This window comes from Rhinopithecus bieti, unplaced genomic scaffold (assembly GCF_001698545.2).
Source record: "Rhinopithecus bieti isolate Rb0 unplaced genomic scaffold, ASM169854v2 scaffold_9899, whole genome shotgun sequence".
Lineage (NCBI taxonomy): Eukaryota > Metazoa > Chordata > Mammalia > Primates > Cercopithecidae > Rhinopithecus > Rhinopithecus bieti.
The window spans coordinates 968,986-978,096 of record NW_016806979.1 but is presented as its reverse complement, the minus strand read 5'-3'; the positions used below and the strand labels follow the sequence as shown (position 1 = coordinate 978,096).

General features: G+C 53.0%; 1 long non-coding RNA gene across 4 annotated transcripts; it reads right to left on the bottom strand.

Annotated features, from left to right (window-relative positions):
* Positions 1–927: 927 nt before the first annotated feature.
* Positions 928–9,106, bottom strand: LOC108534091 (uncharacterized). Of its 4 annotated transcripts, XR_001886881.1 has the most exons (6): positions 9,070–9,106; positions 8,049–8,920; positions 7,330–7,958; positions 7,117–7,215; positions 2,839–3,084; positions 928–1,949 (listed from the first exon to the last, which is right to left on the bottom strand). It is a non-coding gene; the product is annotated as an uncharacterized LOC108534091 (long non-coding RNA). The 4 variants fall into 4 exon arrangements; XR_001886883.1 differs by lacking the exon at positions 9,070–9,106 and having other exon boundaries at positions 7,117–7,255; positions 8,049–9,062; XR_001886880.1 differs by lacking the exon at positions 9,070–9,106 and having other exon boundaries at positions 8,049–9,062.
* Positions 9,107–9,111: the final 5 nt, after the last annotated feature.

The window sequence follows — 9,111 nt, the reverse complement described above, 5'->3', positions numbered from 1 at the left end:
GTTTTTTGTATTTTTAGTAGAGACGGGGTTTCACCATGTTAGCCAGGATGGTCTCGATCTCCTGACCTCGTGATCCGCCCGTCTCGGCCTCCCAAAGTGCTGGGATTACAGGCTTGAGCCACCGCGCCCGGCCAAACACAGTATTTTTTAATAACAGAAGTTTTTTTGTGTTTTTTTGAGACGCAGTCTCTCACTCTGTCACCCAGGCTGGAGTGCAGAGATGCAATCTCGGCTCACTGCAAGCTCCGCCTCCTGCGTTCACGCCATTCTCCTGCCGCAGCCTCCCGAGTAGCTGGGACTACAGGTGCCCGCCACCTCGCCTGGCTAATTTTTTGTATTTTTAGTAGAGACGGGGTTTCACCGTGTTAGCCAGGATGGTCTCGATCTCCTGACCTCGTGATCCGCCCGCCTCGGCCTCCCAAAGTGCTGGGATTACAGGCGTGAGCCACCGCGCCCGGCCCTGTTTAAGTTTCTTAGAGGAGCGGTTCTTCTCCCCCTGCGCTTTGTAACTCTATTTAGTGACTTAGCCTTCAGTGAGAAATTGGAATGCAGATACGGCAGAATCTTGCTGCTTTTAACTTCCAGTGTGACCATGGGCTCCTGGGAGCCTAATGAGAAGGTGCCGGGTCTGCCCTAGTCTTTACATTCTTCAGCTCCTGTCAGTCTGACGAAATCGATGTTTGGTTCCTCCAAGGTGCGCCAGCCCTTGGCCGACGGCCTCTTTGTCTTGCGGCCGTGGCCATTTCGTTTATTGCCTTTTGAACATTTCCCTTTCTAGTGCCCTTTCTTTCTGCATCTCGCACATTAATCTCTCTCCAGCCTTGTCCGGCTCTTGAATCCTTGCTTAGCTTGACTTCTTTCGTGTCTACACCCACGTCCGTGTCCTCTCATGCTGCTAATTTTTCTTTTTTACACTTACTCTTAGTCTTTCCTTTTCTTTTGCTCTTTCCCAGTTTTGTTCCTTGGTCACAGTTAACACACACCTTGGTGGCCACTTTTCTAGACTAGGTGGTATTTGTGCCCGCAGCTTGTGCTTGACGTTACCCTGGGCTTGCTTTACAAATGAAGTATTTACTATGTACTGATGTTCAGCAGCCTCAGGGTTAAATGGGTGTAAAGCCAGAATGCTTTATAGAGTCCCTTATAAAACTGACTTAGGCTCTTGTCAGCTCCTTGAAGCATTCCTGAAATCTTTTTTTATATTACTTGCTTTTTTCTACCAACTCTTAGCCTCTGCAGAAGTGCTTCTCAGTACCTCTGCAAATGCTGAAGCTGAGTTGCATTCTCTGGGTCTTTTTTTCCCTTTTTCCTGGAGTTCAACAGGCTCTTTTCTTTGTATAATTTTCCATGCACTTGGAGGGTGAAACAGGCATACCGAGAGTCAGTGTAAATGTTTACAGTGCTACCTTCACTGAGTTCTAAGGCCCGAATTAAAGCAATGAGCTCAGCTCAACGACAGTGTCCAGGGTTACCACCGCATACTCTGCACATCTCTCTCCTTGTGGGTTGATGAAGCTGTTCCTGTCCACGTATAGCTCCTAGTCTACTGATGCCCAGGCTGGTCCCGGAGGTCAGGTCTGCTAGAGTAAACTTGAGTCCAACACCTCCACACAGTCATGCTCGACAGGGCTCTGGCTGCCGGGAGCAAGGTGGCAGGTTCAGGGTGTTTCCAGTTTAGTAGATTAATGGTTGAAATGGACTAATAGATGAAAGTCTGTTGCCCCTCCGGATGTGGGCCTGGTCATTATAATAGACAGGTCCTCGTATCTCCCTGAGAGGCATTTGCATAGCTCGAGCAAGACCAGATCTGAGACGGCCACTTGACTGTCTTGACTTCCTTCCTTGGCTTCTCGAGGCTCCGATCCTCCCCTTCGAGGTGAGACCTGGGGCATGTTAGCTCCTGAATCTAGTTTCTGAGGGGGCTGTTGGCCTCGGTAAAGTGGGGTAAGCTGGGACATATGGAGAAATAATTTATATTATCTCTGGCGGTTTCTGCAAAACTGGCTTCTCTTGCTGTTTCTGGGACTCCTTGTTTAACTCTGTGTCTGCTGGTGAAGCTGCTCTTCCTTTTACTTTTGGCTTTCTTGCAATAAGCTGTTAAACAGGGCTAAATTTATGCTGATTTTGTCTATATTATATTTAACCATGAGTCAATATAAAGGGATTTGATCTAGGTATGTTCTCCGACCCCTGTCACCACCTTAAATACATGGCCAATTGTTCTCTGTCTATAGTTCCTTCGGTGGGCCATCCAACACCAACAGAGGGCAATTCTAATTCACACAGAGTTTTTAACCCCTAGGGAGTTAACTTAACTCTATAATCTCCTGCAAAACCTTTCTTAAGGTTCTGTAACATGCATTTTAATAGAGTAAGTTTTGGTGATTTGATGAGTTTCCTTTTATTTTCTTTTCTTGATTTTTTTTTTTTTTAACACAGTTCCTAGCGGAGTGGGCTTACTTTGTGTCTGACCTATTTTTCTCTCGAGACAAAACAACATTCACACTACAAGAAGGAAAGGGTAAAAGGTGACTCACTCGTCTAATTCACACTAAATCAAAATCAAAACTAAAACCAAAGTGTCGTTAAAGGCACACGTGTTCGTCAAGCAATTTAAACCAAGTCAAAATCAGAACCAAAACCAAACTGCCAATAAAGGCATGCCTGTTTATCAAGCAATTCAAGTCAAGTCAAAATCAACACTAAAACTGAAGTATCAAGCAATTAATTCAAGTCAAGTAAAAAACAAGAACCAAAGTGCTGGTACAGGCACCCCATGGGTGATCAGGCCACGCTTCCACTCAAATGGAGTGGGCAAGTTCCAAAGACCAGTCTTACCAAGTTTCAGATGTCCGGACTTAAAGTGCCAGTTCCTTCCCGGTGTTCAGCCACTGTGTTGGTCCTCCACGGCGGCCTGCTGTGCACTGCTCTGATGAGGCGTTCCACCAGGGCAAATGCCTACCCGGGAGTGCTCTCAGGATCCACATGGCTCAAGCTGGTCAGAGTCCCCCGCAGGGATGCTCTACAGGGCAGGCATAAGCTGCCTAAGGGGCTGCCTCGACCATCCATTAACCACCTCGATTCCTGGTCAGGGAACCAAGAAATGTAGCAGGATGAGCCACAAACAAAGCTCCTGAGACATCAGATAAAGAAGGAAGAGGTTTTTTATTTGTCTGGGAGTGTCGGCAGACTCACGTCTTAAGAGCCGAGCTCTCTGAAAAGAAATACTTGGCCTTTTAAAGGCTTACAACTTTAAGGGGTCCACATGAAAGGGTCGTGATGAATCCAGCAAGCGTGGGAAACGTGACTGGGGCTACATGCATCAGCTAACAGAACATAAAGTTTTACAATGCTTTTTTCATACAGTGTCTGGAATTTACAGATAACACAAATAGTTTAGGTCAGGGGTTGATGTTATTATTACTACTTTTATTTTAACTCCTGGGGCCGGGTGGTGGTGCCAAGGTTGTCTGGCTATTTATCTTACTTTTGTTTCTTTCTCTCTTTCCTCCCGTCTTGTGAACTAGGCAAGGTTGGGGGGAGGAGGGCAGCAGGAGTAGCAGTGGTCTCCTTCCTTAATGCCTGTCTTACTATAATCTCTTAATCCTGTTATCTTCGTAAGTTGAGGACGTACATCACCTCAGGACCACTGTGATAACTGTGTTAACTGTACAAATTGATTGTAAAACGTGTGTTTGAACAATATGAAATCAGTGCACCTTAAAAGAACAGAATAACAGTGATTTTAGTGAACAAGGGAAGACAACCATAAGGTCTGACTGCCTGTGGGGTGAGGCAAAAAGAGCCATATTTTTCTTCTTGTGGAGAGCCTATAAAGGGATGTGTAAGTAGGGAAAATATTGCTAAATTCTTTTCCTAGCAAGGAATATTAATACCCTGGGAAAGGAATGCATTCCTGTGGGGAGGTCTATAAATGTCTGCTCTGGGAATGTCTGTCTTATGCAGTTGAGATAAGGACTGAGATACACCCTGGCCTCCTGCAGTACCCTCAGGCTTATTAGGGTGGAGAAAAACTCCGCCCTGGTAAATTTGTGGTCAGACTGATTCTCTGCTCTCAAACCCTGTTTTCCATTGTTTAAGATGTTTATCAAGACAATACGTGCGTGCACTGCTGAACATAGACCCTTATCAGTAATTCTGTTTTTGCCCTTCGCCTTCTGATCTTTGTTGGACACTTATCAGTAGTTCTGTTTTTTGCCCTTTTAAGCACGTGATCTTTGTACCTACTCCCTGTGCTTACAGCCCTTCCCCTTTTCAAACCCTTAATAAAAGGTTGCTGGTTTTGAGGCTCGGGCGGGCATCACAGTCCTACCGATATGTGATGTCATCCCTGGCAGTGCAGCTGTAAAATTCCTCTCTTTGTACCCTTTCTCTTTATTTCTCAGCCGGCTGACACTTACGGAAAATAGAAAGAAATATTGGGGGCGAGTTCCCCTGATAGGGGACCGTGAGCACACCTCTCATCCTGCATGAGGCGATTGAGCCTGCAGACCCTGATGCCAGCCCACTCCACCGCAGACCACACCTGAGGACGAAAGGGCAGCAACCCTTCTGCAAGGAGAATCCTGCTGTCCATGGCCCTTCTCTCCACACCCAGCCAGTCATGGGCAGAGGACAGACAACAGCCTGCACACCTCTCCCCTGCAACTCTGGCCCCGTCCTTCAGCCCAGCTCACCGGCTCTGAACCGGCCTGTTCAGAAAAATGAGGGGCGCATCCTGGACCTGAGGCCCTCCATAGGGAAGGTGGGGCTGAGAGTTCCGCTGGAACTGCAGAGGTAGGGTCATGTTGCAGCAAATCTAGCTTATCCTCCCCCAGAGAATGCACATCCACTTCTGGGTGCACCTCTCACTTAAGGCCACCCATAAGAGGCTGCCCAAGTTGGAGGTCCAGCTCCCAGTTCTGCTGAAAGAGAACCCATGGACTGAATCTGGGCTCAACAACTCTGCAGCCCAGGCCTGGCCTGAGGGTCTTACAGGCCCTGCAGTTTTCAGCTGTGCTTGCCTCGGCCAGGCCCTGGCGTCACCATACCATCTGGGGAGCTATAGGCCTGGGGTGGACGGGCACAGGGCCCAATGCTGGGCAAGAGAGCAGAGGGCTAGGGGCCAGGATCGGGCCCTCCAGGCAGTGGTTGGGAGGGCACAGGGCACAGGGTGGGGGTGGGGGATGCCAAGGGTGCTTCTGACCAGCCAGCAGGACTCATAGGGCGCAAGTCTTGAGCCACAGATCTCAGGACCAGTGAGGCCTGGGCCACTCTCCTGGAGGCATGTGCAGGCCATTGGAGGGGTCTAAGCAGATGGACCTTCCAGGAAGGACAGGTTGAGGGGTGTCCTTCCCTTGGCTGCTGGCAGGCAGAGAGCAGGCTCCAAGGGTAGGGCCAGAAAGCAGAGTTTACAGGGCAGTCGGCGGGGGGGGTGGAGGGTGGACTGGCCGCAGTGCCAGGTCTGATGGGGACAATGCACTTGGCTGTCCTCCAGAACAAACCAGGACCTTGCCTCCTGCTGTTCTTGGCCACCCTTGCCTCCGGCCTGTCCACCTCTCCGGGCCCAAAGCCCCAGATGATGCAAAGACCCTCCAGTCACCAATTCCATACTCCTGGCCACAGAAGGTCCTCAGGGCAGTAGTTCTAGACTTTCCTACCATGACCCACAGAACAAAGTAGATTTTACATGGAGGTCCAGTGTGTGCGGGTGCACACACACGCATCTGTAACTGATCCTAAGGAAGGAGACCACCACTCCTCCTGCTGCCCTCCTCCCCCGACCTTGCCTAGTTCACAAGACAGGAAGAAAGAGAGAAAGCAAAAAGTTAGAAAGAAACAAAAGTAAGATAAATAGCCAGACAACCTTGGCACCACCACCCGGCCCTAGGAGTTAAACAAAGTAATAATAATAACATCAACCCCAACCTAAACTACTTGTGTTATTTGTAAATTCTAGACACTGTATGAAAAAAAGCATTGTAAAACTTTTTGTTCTGTTAGTTGATGCAGGTAGCCCCCAGTCACGTTTCCCTCGCTTGCTTGATTTATCACGACCCTTTCGCATGGACCCCTTAAAGTTGTAAGCCTTAAAAGGCCAAGAATTTCTTTTCGGGGAGCTCGACTCTTTAGACATCAGTCTGCCGATGCTCCCGGACAAACAAAAAACTGACATTTATCAGTTCCCCAAATTAAGCATAAGAAATTATAAAAGTATTATTTGGGAACTGATAAATGTCCACATTAAAATGAAATCTTCACAATTTATGTTCCTCTGCCGTGGCTCCAGCCGGTCCCTCCGTTTGGGGTCCCTGACTTCCTGTAACAGTCCCTGTTTCTCCTGTTCTTAGCCTCATGGCAGCTAGCCCAGAATCCTGGTCTGTGCTGGTCCAGGGAGAAGGGCTTCTATTTATTAAAACCCATCCACACCAACTCAGGGGGGACACAGTGGGTGGGGGAGACAAAGGCGGTGTGTTACCATAGCCCCTGATGTGGACGTGGGGGAGCGTGGTGGGGCGATGGGTGTGACCCAGGCCTGGACGAGCAGGGCAGGTATAGAGGCCTTGGAGGTGCTGGAGCAGGCGTGGCCTGGGAAGGGCGTGGTGGGGATGGCAATGGGGCGGGGAGTTAGCAGGCCTGTTAGGGGCAGAGTCTGGGATAAGTAAGGGCATGGGGGATGCGCTGCGGGTGACTACTGAGTGGGGTTGTGAGAGGAGGGCCTGGCACAGGCCGGGTGGGGACCCAAGGGCGGGACAGGAGCATGACCGTGGCGTGTCCCGAGCCTGGGCGCAAGTGGGGAGGGTTAGTGGGTGTGGTGGGTCTGAGCTGGGGGAGGCAGAGTGTGGGTTGTGGGCATGCGCAAGGCGTGGCGTGGGGATGAGTCAGGAGGAGGTGGGGCTGGGGTGGGACTGGGGCCTGATCAAGAGTGAGGTCAGGGCAGGGAGGGGTGGGGCCTGAGCGAGGGCGGGGACAAGGTGGGGCACGTGAATGGGCTGGTTGTGGGGGGGTCAGGAGGAGGCAGGGTGTGGGTGGGGCGGGAGCTTGAGTGGTAGCACGGCAGGGGCGGGGTCATGAACGTGGCGTGGGTGGGACACCAACCCTGGTGGCAGGCCTTACCTTGGGGCGGGGTCAGGGCAGGAGCCCCTAGCTGCTCTAGATGACTGGGTACCTGGTGTCTATAAGGGTGTCCGAGTTGCTGGGGAGGCGCTGCAGTCCCTGAGCAAGAAAAGGATGCTGGGGAACAAATCCTCCACCTCTGTGGAGGCAGCAGCCTGTCAGGGCAGTTGGGCTAGGCTCCCCAGGTCGCCCCACTGACAAGGTGACGCTGACCTGCACTCTTCCTCAGTGTGTGGCACTCATCTTCCAGCAGAGCTGGGATGGGACAGTTCTTTCTGGTCCCTGGCTGTCAGCACCACCATGGAGCTCAGGGAATCACCCGGATCTGGGAGTGGAGCCAGAGGTGGTGGCCTCAGCCTGTGCACCAGCCCCCTGTCCCCACAGTCTCTGGGCACCCCCAGGCCTGAGGGTACTTCTTGTGTTTGGCCAATTCCCATCCCCTCTGCCTAGAGCCTTGTGTGGTCTCCGTTCTCCCCATTCTCATCACCAGCCCCCAGCCCTGCCTCCCAGCACCTGCTTTGCACCCCTAAGGCCTGGTCCCCAGCCCCACCCCCACAACCACCTTGTGTGACCCCGGCTTAGTGGCCATGGCTTCTGTCAGCGTGGGCTTTGCACCTTTGGTGGAGCCTGCTGAGAGGCAACACTAAGGACCTTTAGGGACTGAGCCCTCCTTCCAGGGAGGCCCATCTGCAGAGCCAGGGGCCTGCTTGATGGACTCAGTGTGCAGGTGGGGCAGAGGGACTCACTGTAGGTGATGGGGTTGGGAAGGCAACATGGGCCACGATGGAGATTTTGACCATGGAGCTGGGCACTCCGTGGTCCATAAGGCCTCAGACTATGATCTGAAAGCAGAGTGGGGGACAACTCACCCCACCCCACCCCACTCCCACCCGGCCCACTCAGCGATGGGCCTCCCCCTCCCACTGGCTCACCTGGGACACCTGGGGTGCAGAGCACAGATTCCTACTGAAGGGCTTGGCAGGAGAGAGCGACCATGGCCACCTCCACCGGCCCATCCTCAGCAGCTCCCCTGCCTGACTGTTGTCCCTGTTTCCCACTTGTCACAGGCCTCCTTGGTAACCTCCGGGAAAGGCTGCAGCAGAGCCACAGCACCATTGTTCACCAGCAGGTCTATGGGGCCCACGCTGACCAGCGCCTGCTCAGCGGTCTCCCAGTGACCCAGATCCACGCACATGGGATCTAACCCGTAACACTGTGGGATGCTGGGCAGTGGCCTGGGGGGTGGCCTGCCAGGCGGGTGAAGCATCCCTGAGGGTGGTGGGTGCAGGCACAGGCCACACCAAACTGCATGCCTCATCTCCTTGGGGAGGCCAACCAGGTCAGTGCTGGTGCGGCTCACAGCCCCCACTCTAGCTCCCAAGGTATGCAAGGCCTTTGCAGGTTTCCACCCTGTCCCTGGCAGTGTTGGGGGACTCGGTGGATAAATGGCCCTGCATATGTGGTCAAGGCTGGGGTCAGGGAAGCAGGCAGGAGTGGGAGCTGCGGCCCCTGCTGCCCAGAAATGACCAGTGAGGGGCTGGAGGCCCAACAGTGGGCAGAGCCCGAATCTGAGACCCAGCTGACCAGCAGCAGGACTAGGGAGGCCCCCGAGGGCAGCCCCTCCCACTGGACCCAGGGAGGAGGCCTGCCTGTGTGGTCTGGGTCTGGGGGTTGGCCTGGGGAAAAGACAAGCTCACTCCTCTCTTGGGGGTCTTATGTTGACCACGGAGGGGCTGGTGTCCTGTCCCAGTGGGTGTCCTGTGCCAGCCAGGGTGGAGAGCAGTTCAGGGCCAGGGCCCAGGGCCTGCAGTGAGTGGGTGGGTTCAGCTGCAGGGGGGAGCCTGACCAGTGGGACTCGGGGCCTGCACCAGGCCTCTGTGAATCTTGCAGCCTGGCCACCTTGCTCTCCCAGCCAGTCCCTCCTGTACCTCCACCTCTCCTGCTCACACCCACCTTCCCCTGCCCCAGTCACCAGGGCCATTGCAGCCTGGCCAC